General features: G+C 36.8%; 1 protein-coding gene across 6 annotated transcripts in view; it reads left to right on the forward strand.

The window, feature by feature from the left end:
- Positions 1-20,028, forward strand: part of LOC108760811 (latrophilin Cirl) — a 355,183-nt gene that overhangs the window by 284,581 nt on the left and 50,574 nt on the right. The gene's annotated exons all lie outside the window — the stretch shown is intronic.

The following is a 20,028-nucleotide window of genomic DNA, read 5'->3' on the forward strand; positions in this document are numbered from 1 at the left end:
CCGAAAAGTAATGTGAGAAATACGACGGAGGCCGCGGCGCGGGTCAAGAGGTACAGTCGAAATGCAGGCGAGAGAAGCGAGAGGGCGGAAAGAACTGGGAAGATATTTGGAACGCTCAATTCTCAAGGTACCTATAGGAAGCGAGATATCGGGCGTCCGACGAAATAACCGTGGAATCTTATGCTCATTTCGCGAGAGCCGCCCGAAGCCGCCAGCAATTCCGTATCGGACTCGGGAGATCGCATTGTCACCACCACCATCCCTCCCTTTCTCCCCCGCTTGTTCTGTCGTCTGCCCGCCGCGCTCTCGAGTGCAGCATCTCTGACACTCGCACGACACTAAATCCAGCACAATGGCGCGGGTGTAATGCTATATAGCGTGTTCCGCGGGTCGATGCCGCTTTACCTCGCCCGCTCGCTTCGAATACCTGGGAAACTTGTACAGGATGGTGCAGAGCTAACGCCCATCTTCCAAACTTTTGAACACCAATGTAACGTAGACAAATCGAGGAGGTATTAATTTAAGGCAGAGGACGAAATGTTTAGATAAAATTATAGATGATGAAGGCAATGACGAAGAGATGGAGGAATTGCTAAAAACGTTAACAGTTAGGAATCGTGTAAATAAACAATAACGTCTAGTGTCTCTTCAAATACATTGAAGTATTAATAATAGCATAATGCTTGCTAAGTATGTTAATATTGTATTACTAAATATTTGTGAGAATTAAAAAAAAGTAATTTATACGTACGTATTCAAAAACTTGAAATTGACTCTGAACCATCCTGTATAAATGTCCATTCGAACATACTCACCTCTACAAAGCAAACCTGCATTCAATATCGCGATGACATCTTTAGCGATGTCTATGGATCCATAAAGACTTCCAATCACACGAGATTTGTTCAGCGGATGAGCATTTCCTATAGGAAATTGTTATTCAAATTGCGTACTATGCTACATAATACATGTACTACAAACAAAAAAATGGCCTGTTTTCAGAACGTTGACTCTTGTCATTGTGTAATAAACTTGTAAGGTTAAATTGCAGTTTATATTCATAGATTGCTCGAAGATTATTTTATAAATTATAATAACAAAGTTCTATGTTCTTTTTAAGAATGAGAAATATACTTTCAAAAAATACACAGATCAAAACCACGATTGCACATAATTGTATTAATGATTTATGGCTTTGGGGTCGCACTCTAATCAAATCGCTTTATTAATTTCCTCAAATGAATTCTACTTTAATGAGACGAATATTGTTAAAATAAAAATAAATATAGACGCATAAAATCGGATGCATTCTTTCGCTTAAAAATAGCGAGACGAATCGCTTCCGCGTTTCTAAAGTATGGAATATTTAATAAAACATGTATTATTGGACGTTCATCGAATTTTTAGTGATATTTCTGGCGACGTTGCCGTTGACTTTCAAGTTGAGTTTCGATCGATGCTATTTGGCCGAGCCATGAAAGCGCAAACTCTCAAAAAGTAACAAAGCCTTCCAAGAATCGTCAAGCAGTACTCGGAAACGATTTCTAGAAGACTCGGTCAAAGATCTTTCGATGTAAACGGCCGCGGATTCAAATCGAAATCGGTTATTTGAGTGTACTTATGATCATAATACGATTAATAAAAATTTTTTATTATGACAATTTATTTCAACAATAATTTACATATTTTAATTCTCAAAAATTTAATAGATGTTATTAATTCCAGATGTCACAGTTTAACAAATTTTTAATTTTATTTTGTAAAATAATGATAGGTTGAAAATTTTATAACCTTCTTTATTTTCGTTTGTTCTTCCACTTGGAAAACTTCGATCTGCATTTATGTATTACATTTACAATTGTTAGTTTCAATTATAAATAATCAATGAGAGTGAAAAATTATTTACCAGTTGTGTTAAATTTATAGGTAGATATAATTTTCATTCCAACACAGCTTCGCAATATGGACAATTTGTAATAATAATGTAATGAGATATGTCGTAGTGTTCTCGGAAATGTTGCATTCTTGTTTCGATTAGATTCCTAGTAATCTCCTTTAATATTCCTATATTTTGATTGAACGTTATTATCTAGAGAATAGAATAGAATAGAATCGTAATTTATGCGTTCTAAGATCTCAAACGCTAGTGATAAAGAAAAAGAGAAAAAATACCTAATATGAAATCTTCGATCAATCACCGATATCTTTTTCCAAAGGATGCAGCTCCAGTCTGACCCATTTGTGTTCGTTCAAGGGCTAGAAACTACTTCGAGAATTCGTATGCGATAAACGTCGATTCACTCGGGAGATATTCTCGATACGAGAGAAACGCTCTCGATTCCATGGATACGAACCGCGACTCCTAATTCCTCCGGGCAGAACAGATAGAGGTGAATAGCTTGATACAGGAGGCGATTCCAATTCCAATGGTTAACGCCTGTCCATAGAATCGCTACCGAAGGTGTAGTCTTGAATGTTTAAAGGAAGACGCTGTAATGTAGCCCTTATTCGTGGTGCATTCCCACGACGGCCGTAACGGCCCTTTGCGAAAAAGGCTGCCAATGTGGCCGCTCTCTTACGATCGATGCGAATCGTGGTCATTATGTTTCACAGATTCCTTCGGTATATATAAAATAAATATATAAAATACCAAAATTTTTTTGTTTTTTTTTTTAATTATAGGAAGTACCGTAACTGCAAATGGAATGTCAGATAAGTTTCATGGATTAAGTTAATACTAATTGTAAGTATAAGATTAAATGAATATTGCCGACTTATATCCGGTTCTACCAATATAGATTAACATTAATCTCTGTTTAATTTATGTTTTATCTTTCTTTCTAGTTCGAAGAATTAGAAAAAGATAAAGAGTAAATTAAACCGAGATTAAAATTAATCTACATTGGTAGAAATGGATATTAGAAGAGAATTTCGAATAATGAGATAAAATATTTAAATTTTACTTTTCTCGTAAATTTGTTCACAAATTTTTAAAAGTTAGTATATAGGTATATCTATTTAATTTACCAGAAGTTGAGTGTTGTTCATATTACGAGTTATTAGATGGTATTTTTTGTTTTTATTAATTTTAATTTAATCTTTACAATTTATTAATGTTTATAATTGTTCCTTTCATAAGAAAGTGGAGGAAAGTGGAATGCATGACTTAATCGATTTGTCAATTTAACAAAGAATAAATTTTACATTAACTTTATTAACAAACATAAAAAGCGGAAGTAGCGATAGTTGGATGGAGAAACTCAGATTTGATTCTGTAATTAAATCTTTTGCTCAGATTCTCAATATTTTTATCTGCTTTTTTTGCCCAAGCCACCCTCTTGCTTCTAAGACTTCTTGAAATAATGCAAAGCACCTCTTTCAGACGCGGCACCCTCGTGGCGTGCCTTGAGATCTTAATCTTCTTCAAACTTACGGATCTGCTCACGCGGTTTGTTGCCGCTTTAAGATTACACGAGAGAGCGCCGAAACAGTGTCTCCCCGGTCGGATTACGTCACGTTTGTTCTCAGTTGCTCTCTCGGGAGATAAAATCATTCCCTTCTCTTTTACCGCGCGAGAAAATGCGTATCCCGCGTAGAAATTAAAACGCGCGATAAAACGAACTCTAAATCGCAATTAATTAAATCATTAGCCGCTCGCGTTTCTTTTATGACCGCGGTAACTGCTCTGGGGATGCTCGAATATCTCGAGATGATCTTGAAAAATTAATAGAGAGGGACTTAAAAGAGAAAAATTTCACTATACTTTGTAATTATTGTTACCTACTTTTAAGATAATAAATGAATATGAAAATATAGTCACATACTAATAACACTGATGACAAAATAAATATTTTCGTGCTGCAAAAAAAAATTAAAATTATGCATATAGTAAAGCTCGATTTTTATTGATAAGAAACACGATTAATCGGTTTATCTTTCTGTTTCAGGTAAGAAGCCATCGCTGCCAATCTCATATCGAGATAAATTCAAAATAGGTAAGATCAATTTTGACAGACTATAATGCCTCTGCGTCTCGCGCTTGCTAGATTCTTCTAGGAATCGTTCGCGAATAACGCCTCGAGCATGTTTGACACGTTTCCTTTAAGGTGCCCGGGCTACCGTCTTGATGCGAACAGACGGATTCGGCGTCCCTAGCCTAATTACAGGGCAGTTCTCCGAGCACCTGCGCCTCTTCTCCTGTTTCGTTTTCGTGCTTTCGCAACGGACACCCGTGAGTCCAATGTGGACATGTGAGAAACGCGATCCAGAATTCCCTAACCAATCTCCCTCTCCGGCCAACATTGTTCTTATGACTACGGAGCCTCGAGGCATCAAAATTACTTACTGCCTCTATTATGTTAATTACTGTAAAATGAGACTAAATTGTAAGGAGCAACGTTGCATCACAATGAATCACAAGATTGTGCCGTAATTCGATATAAAAAATATCCTATTTGATATTCAAAATGAGAAATAAAATATAATTTACGCAAGTCCTAAAAAATTAAAGTCGTATTATAAATTATAAAATGAGATTCTTAAATCGCAAAAATTGTTTAATTTGGTATGCACAGTTTCTGAATAATTAAAGTCATACAAGACTTATACATGTTCTATCTTTAAAAAATGCCAAAATTTTAAGTTTTTTTCAAACTAAAATTTTTAAATAATTCAAACTTAAAGATTAAAAAATTTATTCATTAAAAACATAGAAATTGGAAAATTAAATAATTCAAGAATTATAAAAAATTGAAGGATATTTAAGAGCTAGTTACGTATTGCTATTTATGTATTAAAGGCAACCTAATAATAAAAACGATCACCGAATAATCGATATGAATGTTATAAGTTTTCGGATTAAATGAGCTTTCAGTTTGTTACTTGATTACTTCAAACTTTTTACGCGATACTCGCATGTCCATGCAATTCTTTACTACATGTATAGAAAGGCTGCGATTACAATGTGGTATGGGATGTAATGGAATCGGAAATTGGCATAACACCTGCGACAAAAGCCCATCGAACGAACGAAAATTACCTTGGAGGATAAAGGAAACTATTGCAATACGAATGTATGGTCTCTATCTTTTTCAAATACAATTAATCAATATTTCCTCTTAAAGTACTTATTGTAACAATACATTATTATGCGTCATTCTTTATTTCTAATATTTAATCTACGCGTTCAGTCAATATCAATTTATTTACAAGAACTTATTTTTTGTTGTTAATTTTTTGTATTTTTAATTTATCCAACTTATCAACCAACGTTTTCTAATGTTCAAGTCTTAACTCTGAATTCTGAAGAATCTCTTCATTCTTGTTACTTTTTTTTACTTTTTTTCCTATTTTTAGGCAAAGTACATAAAATAATTATAACAAATAGTCGTCAGTTACATTGAATTTCTCGTGACGCCGCGATGTCGAAGCGTTTGAAGGATGCGACACAACGGAATGGCACGGAACGGAGGTGGAAAAATGCGCTCGTTCTTTAATTAACTCGCGTCGCGCGCCATCGAGCTGGCCGACTTTATGAGTCGGCGCCGTGGAAACACGTGCTACGTTTATTAGCACGATGGTCTTTGACCCGTGTCTCGGTTGTGCAGAGCAGCATGGTGGACGCCGATCGTGCAGGAAACTCCATACGGAAGATTTACTATATTGCCTTTGATATATTTCTATATCGGGCATTAAAGAACTTTCTTTCGAATCAGTGGTGTCACGAGAACAAAATCGATAGAATTTTAAAATTGCAAAATCAAAACGTGAATGTATTTTATGTACATTCTTTTATACACTGAAGAAAAGAGTCTAGTAATAACTACCGAATCTAATTGAAATAATCTCAATCAAATGTTCAGTTAATATAAGCAAAAATAATTTTACTTTTCTAAATATTTCTAAATAGTAATTATTATCAAACATAATATAATCAATCGTTTGGTAATAATTACTAAATATTTAGAAAAATTAAATTATGTTTGGTTATATTAACTGAACATATTGAAATAGTCCAAGTTTTTATAAATACCTACATAAAAATTTAAATTTTCAATTTGAATTTATACGAGATATAAATATGAAGATAACAGATTTTATTTCAATCATTAACATTCTTCTGCATATTATAAAACAGAAGTTATTGGTAAAAATAATAATTTTAGATGTGCTACTATTTGAAATAATCTCCGTGAAATTTATAAAAAATTTCCTTTTATATATATAATTCAGTTAATATAATAAATTCATATTTATGTAATGGATGATTTAAGATCCTTAAAATCTCGGAATCAGTTAGAATTAGAGTCAGTTATAAATCGGAATGAGTTAGAGAGAATTGGTCAATGAATTAGTTAGTCTCAGCGTGTGAGTTTGAGAAGTAACAGGATGAGACGAGCATGCCTAATTATAGAGGTAAAAGTTGTAGTAAAAGACTTCAGCGAATATACCTTATTAAATTCTAGTTACAATGAAAGACATAGCTTATGATGGACGTGACTAATTTGCGAGATGTGGAAATTAAACTATCTATTCCTGTAATCTTCAAATCGGAGGAATACTACACGTGGCGAATCGCACACAGTAACCCTATGATATTATATTAAATATATTTATTTAAAAGTGTCTATCTAAATTAAAACGGTTTTATTTAGTAAAATGAATCTCACACATGCTTTGTTTCCTTCGCGATTCTAAAGCCAGATTTCCTCATTAACGAGAATCTATTTGTCATCCGGTGAGGAACGATCCCATTAATAATTGCAAAAAATTAAATGTAACGAAGTCAGGTTTATCGCGGATTCACGTTATGAAAGAATTACAAATCGCTCTCGATGCTCGATTCGTTGGGAAGTATCGAATCAACCCGGCGCGTCATTCCAGGGATAGACGCGAGAGATACGATACTCATACATGCACATTGCACACACACACACACACACACACGGAGGCGCAGTGTCGCGTTTCAATATTTACGAGCTGAAATATTCACGAAATCACACCGGGGGCGGCGAATGCAAGGGAATGACTTGCTGGACGCGCGCGCGTTCAATTCGGATGATGCGTCGCGACGCATCGCGCGGCCTCGTTCGCACGAAAATTATATACATCAAGAGATGTCGGCGTCGTGAATATTTGATCGGCCGTTACCGTTGCGCGCGCGCGTCATCAATTATTCCGCCGCGGTGCTTTTTCGTAGGCGGCAGCGCGCGATAACGCGTGTCCCCGCCGTGACAGATGTCCATTACCTACAGCGAGCACGGCGATTTTCAGTGACGATAATTGAACCGCAAGTAGTAGCTATACGCCAAGTATAGTGGGAGTGTAGCGCCGCGTGGCTAACACCGTGTTCGTCGTGAAAGATCATTTTCTTCCAGCGCGCTTGTATACCGCGGGCAAGAATCATTAATGATCCCCCCGTTGTTGTTTTCCCGCGTATATACCAACCGACGTTTTCTTGCATACAGATGGGATACGGCGCGCAGTGAGTTCAGCAACAACAGGGACCATTAATGATTTAGTGTACGAAATATCATGTTGCAACATGGTGTTGCCAACTTCGTTTCCAATTCTCCAGAATAGTGGTTTTCGTCTGTGTGATATATCTCTCTAGAGAGATGTACGATATATTTATTAAGAATATGGGTTAATACTTAGAAATACACACTAGAAACGAATGTTAGGAAGAAAAAGGTTATAATTTTTTTCAAATGGAAGTTTCCACCCTTCGCGAGAGAATCGTTAAAAGTTACGTAGATTACAAATTGTTTGCTATAATGCAAAGTAAAAAGATACACGTTATTACGCAGACTAGACGTAGGCTGTTGTCGTCCATCGTTACATTTGCAACAAAATACAGTTTCCAGCACGAAGATCGCGGCCTCTCGCCTTCTCGCGACTGCGTTAATTAGCGAACTTTATGAATGCGCCAGCGCATATTAATCCCGTCATTTCCATACGTCGCCGGCGGAGCCGATTCACGTCGGCGTCGTGTAACAGCATTATGAGCGTATTCCATTATTTATAATGTAATCGAGGCCGCGCTTTTGTAGTCTGGCGCGTTACGTAATTAGCACGGGAATTATCGGTGGTACGACGGCGGTGACCGACATTTCGGTGAAGCCAATTTTAGCTGCGAGCGAAATTGTTGCAAGTAGAATTCGCTATAAAAATACACTTCGACGCAGCATTTAATTAGCCTTTATTCTACTCGTGACACCGGATAGGTACTATATTTACTCCGCGTCGTATGTTTTATTACCTCTAGTAAGCTTATAGCAGGATCAAATAAGCAAAATCAAATCGGATCTATTCATTATTTTTTTTTTTTAGTACTTATTTTATACTAATTTGAACCATCAATAACAAATTTCTATTCAATACCGTTTTGAAAAAAAATAGTGTTGCTAGTTTAATATTAAGTTAGCAAGATTACATAAAAAACAAAGGGAAAATTGCAAAGAGCTGCATGTTTTAATTTACTATTAAAAAAATTAATATATTGATCCATTTTTTATATGCAACAACTCTCAATTAAACTCAACCCTATTGAGCTCACGAATAAAGTATAATCTTCACTACGAGCAGAATCAGTCGCTACTCCCACGCTCGTTATAATTTCCACCGCCAAAATCTAAAGTTTCAGATTTTGGAACCCTCTCCCGGTTCCTGCAGAAACTATCCCGATCCCTATTAGGCTCAATTATCTTAAGACGAATGATTAATGAATGTTTTTATCACACATTCATACCCATCTAAATGTATACTATAAATATGTTTACCTCAATATATTTTTATATAAAACCCCATAAAGAAAATTAATAATGTAAATTAATTAAATAATTGTGCAAAGGAATGATCGAAGTCTAAAATCTGAAACTTTACATTTTAGCGATATAAATAATTATAGCGCCTCGATTATGGGGTACATCGACTGATTCTGTTCTTGATAAAGAATACATTAAGCCTATATCAGATTACCGACTCTACAGATCGACTTGATTGCCAACTCTGACTGTCGATCCATAACGAACCAATTACCATGAGGCTGACTCATTGTAATAGATCTATTATGAATCGGCAGTCAGAGTTGGCAGACGGGTCGACCTACAGAGTTGGTACTCTAATACGAACTCGTAAGACTAACAAGGTTGAACTCAATTGGAGGTTAATTGTTTTATGAGTTTAATATATTAACTTTTTTCTTGTGTGATGATACAAATATATAAATCCAGTTCTTTGCATTTCTCCCTTTGTTTTCTTTTTTTATGTGAGTTTGTTAGCTTAATATTAAGCTAGCAGTGTTACGTTTTTTATTCAAAATCAAAATAGCACGAGGTAAAATTTTTATTGACGTACAAATTAATACGAAATGGATACTAAATAATCGAATAGGTTCGATTTGACTTCGTTTATTTGGTCTCGCTGGCTTATTATAGAGGTTATTTTATTGCTTTTCCTCTTTCTTTGGTTTAAATAATGTAATAACACTCAAAGTATTATCATGCTTTAATAATAATTCAAAATAGCGTTTATTCTATTTAAAAAAAAAAGTGGAACAATAATAATGAAACATTAATTTTATTTTACATGTATAGTCTTATTGTGAAATAAACCGTTTACATCGAATAAAGAGATTGACTATGTAATAAAATTCAAGAAAAATAATTAAAGAATGATTGAACACAAGTAATTACATTGCCGTGAGACATCGTTCCTTTATGATATAACTTTGCTATCCATTGGTGTTAAAATATTAGTTAGAATTAGCTATTATCTATAGAAATCTAACTCGTGATTTGTCATACGAATCAACTCGTATTATGGATCGTAATCAAGTTACCGATCGTTACTGCGTATAGATCACAGTACAAAACAACGCAGCAGAAATCAGATTATATACATACTAATTTACGTACGAAGTGAGTGTGTATTAACATTCTCGTATATATTATATTTATGCTGTATAACAACGCAAAAGCAAATTTGCACGCATCGAAAATAATACGCTGTTCTAAAAAGTATTAATTAATTATTATGTTTATTATCGAATATCGAAGTTGTCAAACACGCACATATGTGATGTAAACATATACGGTAATATTGTGCACGATATTATCGGCCAACGAGAACCGGTGTTACTGTCGATGTAATTGGATCGTGCACACTACCTTGGAATGAAAATATTATGAATGGGAAATACGATCGCTTCTAAATAGGCTGAGCAAGCAATGGTTTGGATTACGTGGTGCTGTCCTAAGTGACATGTCATCGCGATAACGTGTATCAACAATCGATTTCTTATTTCCGTTTCTTCTGAGCAGTAATAGTGGATTTATCAGCAAGTGAACCGAGTGGCAATTATGCAAAGAGATTATTTTGAATAGCTGTCTTTTGAGTATTTTTTCAAATAAATACGTGTTTTACGTACACTCTTTTTTAATATTACATTATTACATCTCGCTACGATTTTTGTACGAAAAATAAAAATATTTTGCCATAGTATATGGCAGAGGTATTCATTCCCGTGTCCCGTCGAGGATGTAACCATTGCGAGCTCGTCGCTCCGGTATTACGACATCGTTACAAAAAATCGTTATTCCGACCCGGAGACGGAAAAAAGTAAAGGATCGCGGAAAAGCGCATCCGGCGCGGATGAATGTCGCTCGCGGACGCTGACGCCCACGCGTCGATATCGGTTATCGGCGTCCGCGGGCGTCGCCTGATCGATGACCCGCGCGATAGAAATGACGTTTCACAGAACGTCGTTTTGTTCGCCCGCGTATCTAATTTTTTTTCACGATCGCCCGTCGAACACTTTGGCAAACTTGAATAAAGTACCGAATTAACGGCCAGTTTTAGTAGAAAAGTTTACGTTGAACTGAAAACTGAACGGAATATTTTTCCTTTGACAAAATCCAATTCGATTTTTCTTGCATGGAAATTCAAACCATTACGGAATTTCAAGGAATAAAATAAAATTTGAAATACAAATCCATAGCAAACTGCGCTCTCAATTTATTTATTAAATTTATTTATTCAAATTATTTATTATTAAAGATATTTTATTTTAGCGAAATCTTAGTTTCAAGCTTTATATTTAAGTGAATAATTAAATCCGTTAAAATTCTAAATATTAATGCAAAATTCTAGAATAACATATATAAATTGCTAAAGACATGTCAATTGTCAAATATTTTCAAATTTATTGTAATTATTTTTTTTTTATAATATTAATTTAAATTAAAGTTTTAATTTTAATTAATCTTCTTAGCTGATTTTGGGTTAAAGGGCTTCAAAAGTAAAGTGAAAAATGTATATCTATTGAAAAAGGTATTCTGCATATCATACCAGAATATATCGTACGCGTACCGTATTCGCTCGTAGAAAAAATTGTGCCGATACAGTCACTGATGTAATCGGGTCTCTTTTGATCGCAATTCCGTAATGAACGAGTATGAAGAACGAAACGCTATTTCGCATGCAAAACGCGACGACGAAAAATAGTGCACGTGAGAAATGACTGTTGGCGCGCAAGAGAACGCGCAGGATTCGCAATGGTCATTGAATTGCCCTCTCGAATGGACGATCGATCCCGCGGGATGAAACGGACACTTCGCACGTGCGTTTAATGCACGAGCGTGTATAAATAACGGAATACGTTGAGCCTTCATCGCAACGAGGTATTTTCGCGTCTACCAACCATCAAATTAATGTAAACTCAAAATTGCAAAAAGAAAATGAACATTTTTTTTTTTCGCGATTTTTATTTCCGATCACGCATGACAATATTTATTTTATATTTACCGTTTTTACTCTATTTATTAATATGTTACTTTTATTTATTAATATTTTACTTTACGATCGTTGATAGGTTTTTTATTAATTCTTCTTATATTTTCGATTATTACGCTTATTTATGATAATTTATTCGCGATACAATTATGGCCTCGAATTAGTTTGATTATTGCCTTATTGTCAATTCAATTCTATTTGTTTCAATTCCGTTTTATAGAATCATATTATACCGAGAGAAATATATGTTTCTTCACACAGTTTGTCTACCGTTTGTGAGCGATGCACTTTTTTTTATTTGTCCTTTCCTCGGTTTTTCTCATTTCATTTTATAAATTTAATCTTCTTTTTCTTAATGAGTTGATTCAATGCAGCGAGTTGAAATGAAATCATATTTTCTTAGATGTAGAAAGTTAATTCTAATCTGATAATAAACTAGACTTTTTTTAAAATTAAATTATTTAACACAATTTGAAAAGAAATGGAAATAATCTTTCATAATTAACAAGTTTTCGCAAACTACGGACGGTGGTTTTCCACGAAACTAACAGCAGTCAAATTTACAGTAGATGATATTAGCAGCAGATACGGCCCTCCTTTCCCGTCCCTCCCCATCGATCGGGAGTAACATTATGGAGACGCAAGTTCGCTTGGCTTTCCGCTCGGCCATGCATCTTTGGCTGCAACGGCTGCTGCACTTCGTGAGGCGCTCCCGGGACGCATAAATCAAAGTCCTCCGTGGAGACTCGCCTCGGTTACGCGCCCAATCCTCTTCACCTCTCCTCCCCTTCCCGCTCTACCTGTTCCTTCTCATTCCAAGCCAGGCCCAGACGGCAGGATTTCTAATTCAAGCTAATCCTTTTTCGCCGCTCTAATTACATTATCAATTCACGGAGGACGGGGCAGGGCGCGACGCGGCACGGTATTTGCGTGTGTATTTACAAGCTGCACGGGTGCATACAGCGGTGAATTTACATGCGCTGGCCTGTTGCACGTCCCGGTTGCACGTCGGGCCCCCTGCTTCCGCGGACCCTTCCAGTTCCCCCCCTTGACTGATTTACGACGGTCGAATAAATTATAAGAAGCGGATAGAAGAGAGCATTAGCAGCCCCCCCGCACACGGGGCGTCAGGTGCTATTCGCTGCAGTCTGTGCAGTTTGCGCAGTTCTGGGTGAAACAAGGGTAGGAGAAGTAGAACGGAGGGGAGGAAGGGGAGTACTTTTTGGTTATCGTCGCCCCGACGCAATTGCATCCCCCGTCAAATTGAATCGTAACTCGATGGGAGAGGGAGGGGCGATACGTCTCGCGTGTCGCGCGTCAATTAACTCCGCCCACGATTACAAGCTCCAGGCCGCCGGCAATTTCGACGGAATCGATATTACTCGACTGGCGGAATGTTGGAACGGGTACCTTCTCGGACGCGACGCTATGTGACGCCGACACGACGCGGCACGACACGACATCGCGTCATCCGGCATCGACGGGCTGAGCCATCCCCATGGAATTTTCGACGTCGCGTGGTTTCCCTAAGAGAGTTCCGACAATTTATCCAAACAACGTTTGGATTCTATGGTATTGTTACCTTTACTTATGCGTAACGTCTTCAAAAAGCTCAAATTGTGTTACAACATATTTGCATATTATGCATTTTGCGTAAATGTATATGTTATGCGGAATTAAAGTAATTTCTATAGAAAGTTACATTTTAGAAATATTCTAAAAGAGACGAGACAATGCTCGACATTTCATTTTTTAAATATTAATACATCGACGTTATAAATTTGATGAGTTTGGTTAATTATCATAACAACTAATTCTTGAATTAGAATTCTGCTAAAATTACATACAGCTAAAATTATGTAAATAAGATTTGCTCATTTATTCATACTGTAAGAGATTAATTGCCTTTATTTTCAACCACTCACTTTCCACTCCAACTTACCACATAAAAAAAACTCGTAGGTCAAAAGGTATTCGCTAAAAAAATATCATAGTGAACTTGATTGAATGCACTGGCGCGCACATTAAAGCTGTTGTATAAATTGGCGTGAAAGTGTTTAATATAAATTATATGAAACCGTAAAATTCTCAATATATTTTATTATATTTTATAAAATACATAAAATATAATAAAATATTATATTAAATATACATCAGGTATTTTATCATTTAGGTATTTTATATTATTTAATAGATTTTACACTCGGATTAGAAGATTTGTGTACAACGGTTTTAACTTTTAGATAGGTAAATGGGGTGCTCAGAACACCCCAAACAAATTTTATTCTTATAGTCATATGTTTTAACAATATTGTAAAATAAAATTACATTGTTTATAGAAAAATGTAAAAATAATTAACTTTAAGACTTCTGGACAATTTTTTTTTGTTTTTCTTCTTTAGAACAAGGTTTTTAAGATAACTATACGTAGAGTGTTTGCAGCCATCTACCTACTTAAAGGTCAACATATATCAGTGCGCACAGTGTGTCTAATCGAATTCGTTATCAGTTTCGGTCTCGCCAGAAAGTTTATAAGTAAACTGCTAGAGAACATACGATATTTGATATACCTTGGGCTAATCAAGTCTCGCCGAATCGACATTCAATTTAGATGCATAGGCACATTGATCGAGACTCAGCATTCGCCGCGGTCGACCTTTCGAATCCGCTGAAACCGATCTTCAGATAGTCCTCGTGGGTGGATGCGACAAGGTGATAGGAATGGAAAGGAGAGAGAGACAAGAAAAGTATTATCGAAGGGAACGGAATGTAACGATTCCCTCCGCAACAATACTCTAGCAGTGTTTCAAACGGGGCATCATCGACGACGGGTATGTACACATGCCGTGCGCGCAGTAAGACTGTAAAGGTTTTGAGGTCTGAGACCGCATCGGGCTGACGACATCCCGCTGTTAGGTCGGCCCTTTCAAGTCGGCCGCCGCGGCAGCGGGAGGTACGGACCGCGGCGGACCTCCGATATATTATTACTTGGAGTCATTAATGGTAAACTGCAATTCTCCTCTTTTTCCCCTCCACGAGAATGCCCGCTACGACGTGGCGCGATGCGACGGCACGACGACCGCACGTCGCAGCGCTCGGAATTTGTCGAAAAGATATCAGCATCGATCGAGTGATACAGTGCAATTTTTTAATTGTAGAAAAATTTAATCTCCGCGAAAAAAAAAATATTTTTTTTATATCATACATTCGAAACTTCTTGCAGCGAAATCCCACTCCAAGAAAATGAAAATACAACTATCCTTCATTTCTTGAAACAGAGTGACAATTTTCATTCGTTTTAGAGTAAAAATTGTCACTCTGTTTTTTCATTTCAAAGGAGAGAAATTTCACTTTTTTTGGAGTGAAATTTCACTCCTTTGAAATTGTCACTCTTTCTCAAAAAGTGAAATATTTTCACTTGTTTTCAAGGGTGGCTGTATTTTCACTCTCCTGGAGTGAGATTTCACTGCAAGAAATTTAGCGTGTAGAATATCCTTTGTGTATTACTATGATAACACGAATTAAATATATTTTTTACTTTTAACTGCATCTCGTATCAAAAGTGTATATGAGTAATGCATTAATAAAGGATTAAAAACGATAGCGTTATATTAAATAATATTTATTTTTATGCGCGATGGTTGGAAAGAAAAATTTTAGCTTTATCATTTCCGCGAAGTAGAGACTGCTGTTTAAAAAAGACGTTCATGAGACGGCGCTAGTAGAGTACGAAGGAATAATGATATTGAAAATATAATGCATTTTTGATTAGGAAAGGGGGCATTAATAATGTAAGGCGGTTCTAAAGCGAAGAAGCGCGCGCGGTGATATATAAGAAAAATTCATTTCTGCCGAAGCCAGCCGTTGTTCTCCTCGGGAAGTCGAGTAAGTAATTTCAATGGAAATTTCACGGCGTTATACTTAGCTCCTAAGAGGATAGATGACTGGAAACCGCGCAAGAAAGGATTCTTCGAGATCTCGAGACTGAAAACGCGTTGAAAGAAGTCTTGGCCACGCGGTACTTTATAGAATTAGATCTCCATTTGCAGAATTAGCGTTTCTCTTGTAAACAAATATACTAATGTAATTTCTATGAATTAGGCATTGCTTAATTTTACAAGTTCGGCTTTTAAATAATCCACACAATTTTTTGACCAGTAAAGTAATGATATAAATATGATATAATTAGAAAATGCTTCTCTAATTAGAAAAAAATAAAAGGAGTTGCAATACTACTTTGTGTTCGTAATATCAACATTCTTAATTTAGGTACTATAAATCTAGATATTTGTAACATAATTCAATTGTATTAGAATAGTGTTTTTAACTACTTGTATATTTATAAACAAGCATGAAGTCGTAACCAAGTATATCCGAGATTAGTACACAACCTTGCTTAACAAGCGTGTAATAATAATTAATTAAAATGTACAACGAGATACTCGTGACGTAAACGATGTACTTAAACGATACATTGGTCAAACAACACGCAAAGTTGAATCGTACGCGTCCTAACCGCGGCCACATGACGCATGCGCGTCGGTTGCATTCGCATTGGTAACGAGTGCATCGGCGAAGTGCGGCTAAAAGGGCGCATAATAATTTCATTGTCCGGCGCTCGAGTTTGCAACTTTTTCGGGTTAAATACCGAGAGAGGGCTTCATCCGCTCGATTTCACGCAGTGGCGACGCGTTTTACAACCCGCGAAACAATCCGCGTGCAGTAAGTTCGGTCGCGGTAGTGACCGCATGACGCATAACGCGTCAGCCGCAGCTGCGGCGGGCAAACGTAGCGAAAAAGGCACTTCGACAACGATGCGGGGCTGTGCAATAATTCTCTCATTCAACAGCGGGGTGAGCTCAAATGTGTTTGTTCTCGTCGGGCTCTAATTTTCATGACGAGCTCGACGTTACGCGTTGGAACGAATTACGCCAAGTTGAATGTAGCTCGTCACATTTGCCTCGTTTGTCCGCGTAGCTACGACTTTCATTCTAAGGTAGAAATCCTAGAGATACGAGAAGAAAAGATTCCAAAGAGAGATCTAATCTTTCATTCGTGCAAAATATAATAAGTAATCTTCCCATTTTAATATAATAACCAATATTTAATATTTCAATCATAAATACCGAGATAAAAACACTTGCTGTAAAATCAGCGTATACATGTATGTATACACAAATGGAAAATTTGTGTTAAATTTAGCACATTTTACACTATTCAATTTATGATGTCAAATTACGTTCAATTAATGCAAATTATTTGTAATCATTTCTATAGATTGCCACTGCTTGTACTCAATATATCATTAATTTAACTAAAACGATGAAGTTGTTCAAGTTCTAAACAATCTAGATTTAGTAAATTAAGAACACAATTTAATTCAAGAAAATGTATTAAATTTAACCCAAGTTTATTATTTACTAAATGTTGCGTTGATATGGACATGTTTACGTTGAAATTAATCATAAAAATAAATTACTTTACATTTTGACAAACATGGAAGTAACAAACGTAGAAAAAACAATATGTTATTTAACTCAAGAGATATTTAACATTAAGAAATATTAAATATCAATTTAACATGAAATATTTAAATAACATAATTATACATTATATTAAATTAACAGTATATGTTAAATGTTTAACAGGATATATTAAACATTTAACATAGAAATTGTAACAAAGACAATTTTTAACACATAAACTATGTTTTTTATTGTGTATATTTATATATATTTTTATGTATATATATATATATATATATATACACGTATATATCGCAAAAACAAAAAGATATATACTTGAAATAATACCAATTAATATGTCACTATACTTGGAGGAAAATTGGAAACTCCTCGATCACTCTCAAAGAACTTCGACAACCAACTCGAAAGCTGCGTACCCGGCACAGGCGGCGGCGATCGAGAGCTCCAAAGGGCGAGGCGATAAAGCCTGAAAGGACTCTCGAGAGAGTTCCAGCGCGGCCGCGAGTCCGAAGATTTACACGAACGCAACGAGCAAAGAAAGAGACAGAGAGAATCCTCTCGCTTTCCGGTGCTTCGAACTTGACGAAGCGCATCCGCCGTGGGTGAGTCACAGTGAAACACAGTCGAAACATCTACGTATATATGTACAACGCGATTCTCGAAACTCACCGCTCCCGAGAGAGGCGACGTCTTCCTAGCGTTCGAGCGGTGACCGCATATATTGGGATCCAGGGCGCGTTTAAAGGGACCGAAGGCGAACTCTCCAACGAATCTCTCTCCCGCGAAGAGATCTCACCTCTACCTTGGGATGTCTCTAAGTTGCCCAACTTTCAAGGACTTCGCTGCTACGAATATATCTGTCGAAGGATGGCGTAAATTAAAAGCTATAAAATAAAATTTTATTACGTGAAACTTAACTCCGAGATAATTCGATATGCAAACGACCTTATGAATTATTTTACAGACGATACAAGAGCATGCAACAGACAGACGAGCTTCACATTGGGAAGAGGCGACTCGCTTAGACGAATCGATGGCAGTAGCGTTTTGATCGAAACACACGTCGCGCCCGGTGCTCGCTTCTATCTCATACCTGGTTAATCGAGCATGTCGATGACGCCGATATCGATTACCTGCCGTTTACGGTGTTATCGAAACGCGCTTAATTAACGGAGAACAAACTGCAGCGAGAATAACGGCGCGAGTCGAGCGTTAATCGCGATGTGAGGAGCAAAAACAGGCAGCTGAGAAATTGCCTTCGTGTTATAAATCTTTTTCTTGCCTCCTCTTTCTCAGCCCTCTGCCATTTTTATCAAGAATACGCTGGCACAACGATATTTTATCCTACTTTTGAGAAGCTTTCTGTCTCCACATCCGGACAGGAAAAAAAAAAAGTTTAAATCCAGCAGGTAATACATGTTTTTACGTAGTTAACTTACATGTATACACATATTGCAGGTGTAAGACTAAATTCATTTTCATTTTTATCTCCAGTAATTCCCGAACATTTCCGTTAAACATCAATGTACCTTTCTTCATTCAGATGATTCAAGATAAGATACGAATTTGATTACGAACAGCTGATGAAAATAATACTTGGGACTTTGACATAGTTTTTGGACTAATTATAAATGGCACCGAAAGGAATGGAACTGAAGCTCTTGTTGCTCCTCTTCCCTGGACCGAATTCGCAGGATTGACGGAAATTTAGAGGCGACCTTGCTCGACGATGCGAAACGGCCCTATAACCACCGCAGAACATGGCGCCGCGCCGTTCGAAGTCGGTATCGGCCAACGTAGCGAGCGAATGGGACGTTAAATCGAGGCACTCTCCTCTCGTGTGCCCTCCGTAATCCCGCCGCATCCTTGACCTCCGCCGCCATCGTTTCCACGCACGCAGTAATTTACCGCGAAACACGCGCGTCGTTACTCAGCCGTCGCTTTGTTCTCGGATTTTCTGCAAGTAGACGTCTGTCCGAGATGATTTTTTTTTTTTGTTCGGGGATCCTTTACGTAATGATCGGTAATGACGGCTGGACATGTGCCAACTAATGACTTCAATAAAGGAATACCTATGTGTTACTTATGTCTGTACTATCATTAAAAAATTTGTCCTCGTATCATTGAATCTTCCATATCGTCAAATAGAAAACTTTGGACTCATTATAATCGATGCTCCATATTATTGTTTCCAATATTAAACGATAATCTAAGCTTATATATCCACATGTCAAATGTATATAAAAAAAAAAAAAATATCTAAATTAGCGCATCTCACAGGCGCGTAACGATACGCTGAAAGAAAGATAGATGTATAAAACTAGGTACAGGCCTATTTAGATGGAGGTATAATGATTGCCATAACATAATGTTCAGGGAACGAAGAATGAAGGGAACGAAGGAAGAAGACAGCGAAAGGGGGCAGCAACAGCTTGCACGAGCAGGAGACAAGAGGGGAGTGGTGTAATAACTCTGTCCGTGAAAGCCTCGTCGTGAGTTCATTAGTTCCGTACCGACGCGCCACAATGCTGGTTTAGTCCGCGGTTAGGACTTTCCTCGGAAATGCTGCGGCGCCAGCAAATTCAGCGAATTTACCCGCTGAATTCCGTGTCGAAGCGTTTACATCACGCTGGAATATTATGCATATATTATGTACCTTACCTCTTCCGTCGAATGTGTTGATAAATTGGAATTTACATTAGCCAGTTTTAAAAGAAAAGAACAGATTTTTTTATCCACTAGTCGAATT

This window comes from Trachymyrmex cornetzi, unplaced genomic scaffold (genome assembly GCF_001594075.2).
Source record: "Trachymyrmex cornetzi isolate Tcor2-1 unplaced genomic scaffold, Tcor1.1 scaffold23, whole genome shotgun sequence".
In the NCBI taxonomy this organism is placed as follows: Eukaryota; Metazoa; Arthropoda; class Insecta; order Hymenoptera; family Formicidae; genus Trachymyrmex; species Trachymyrmex cornetzi.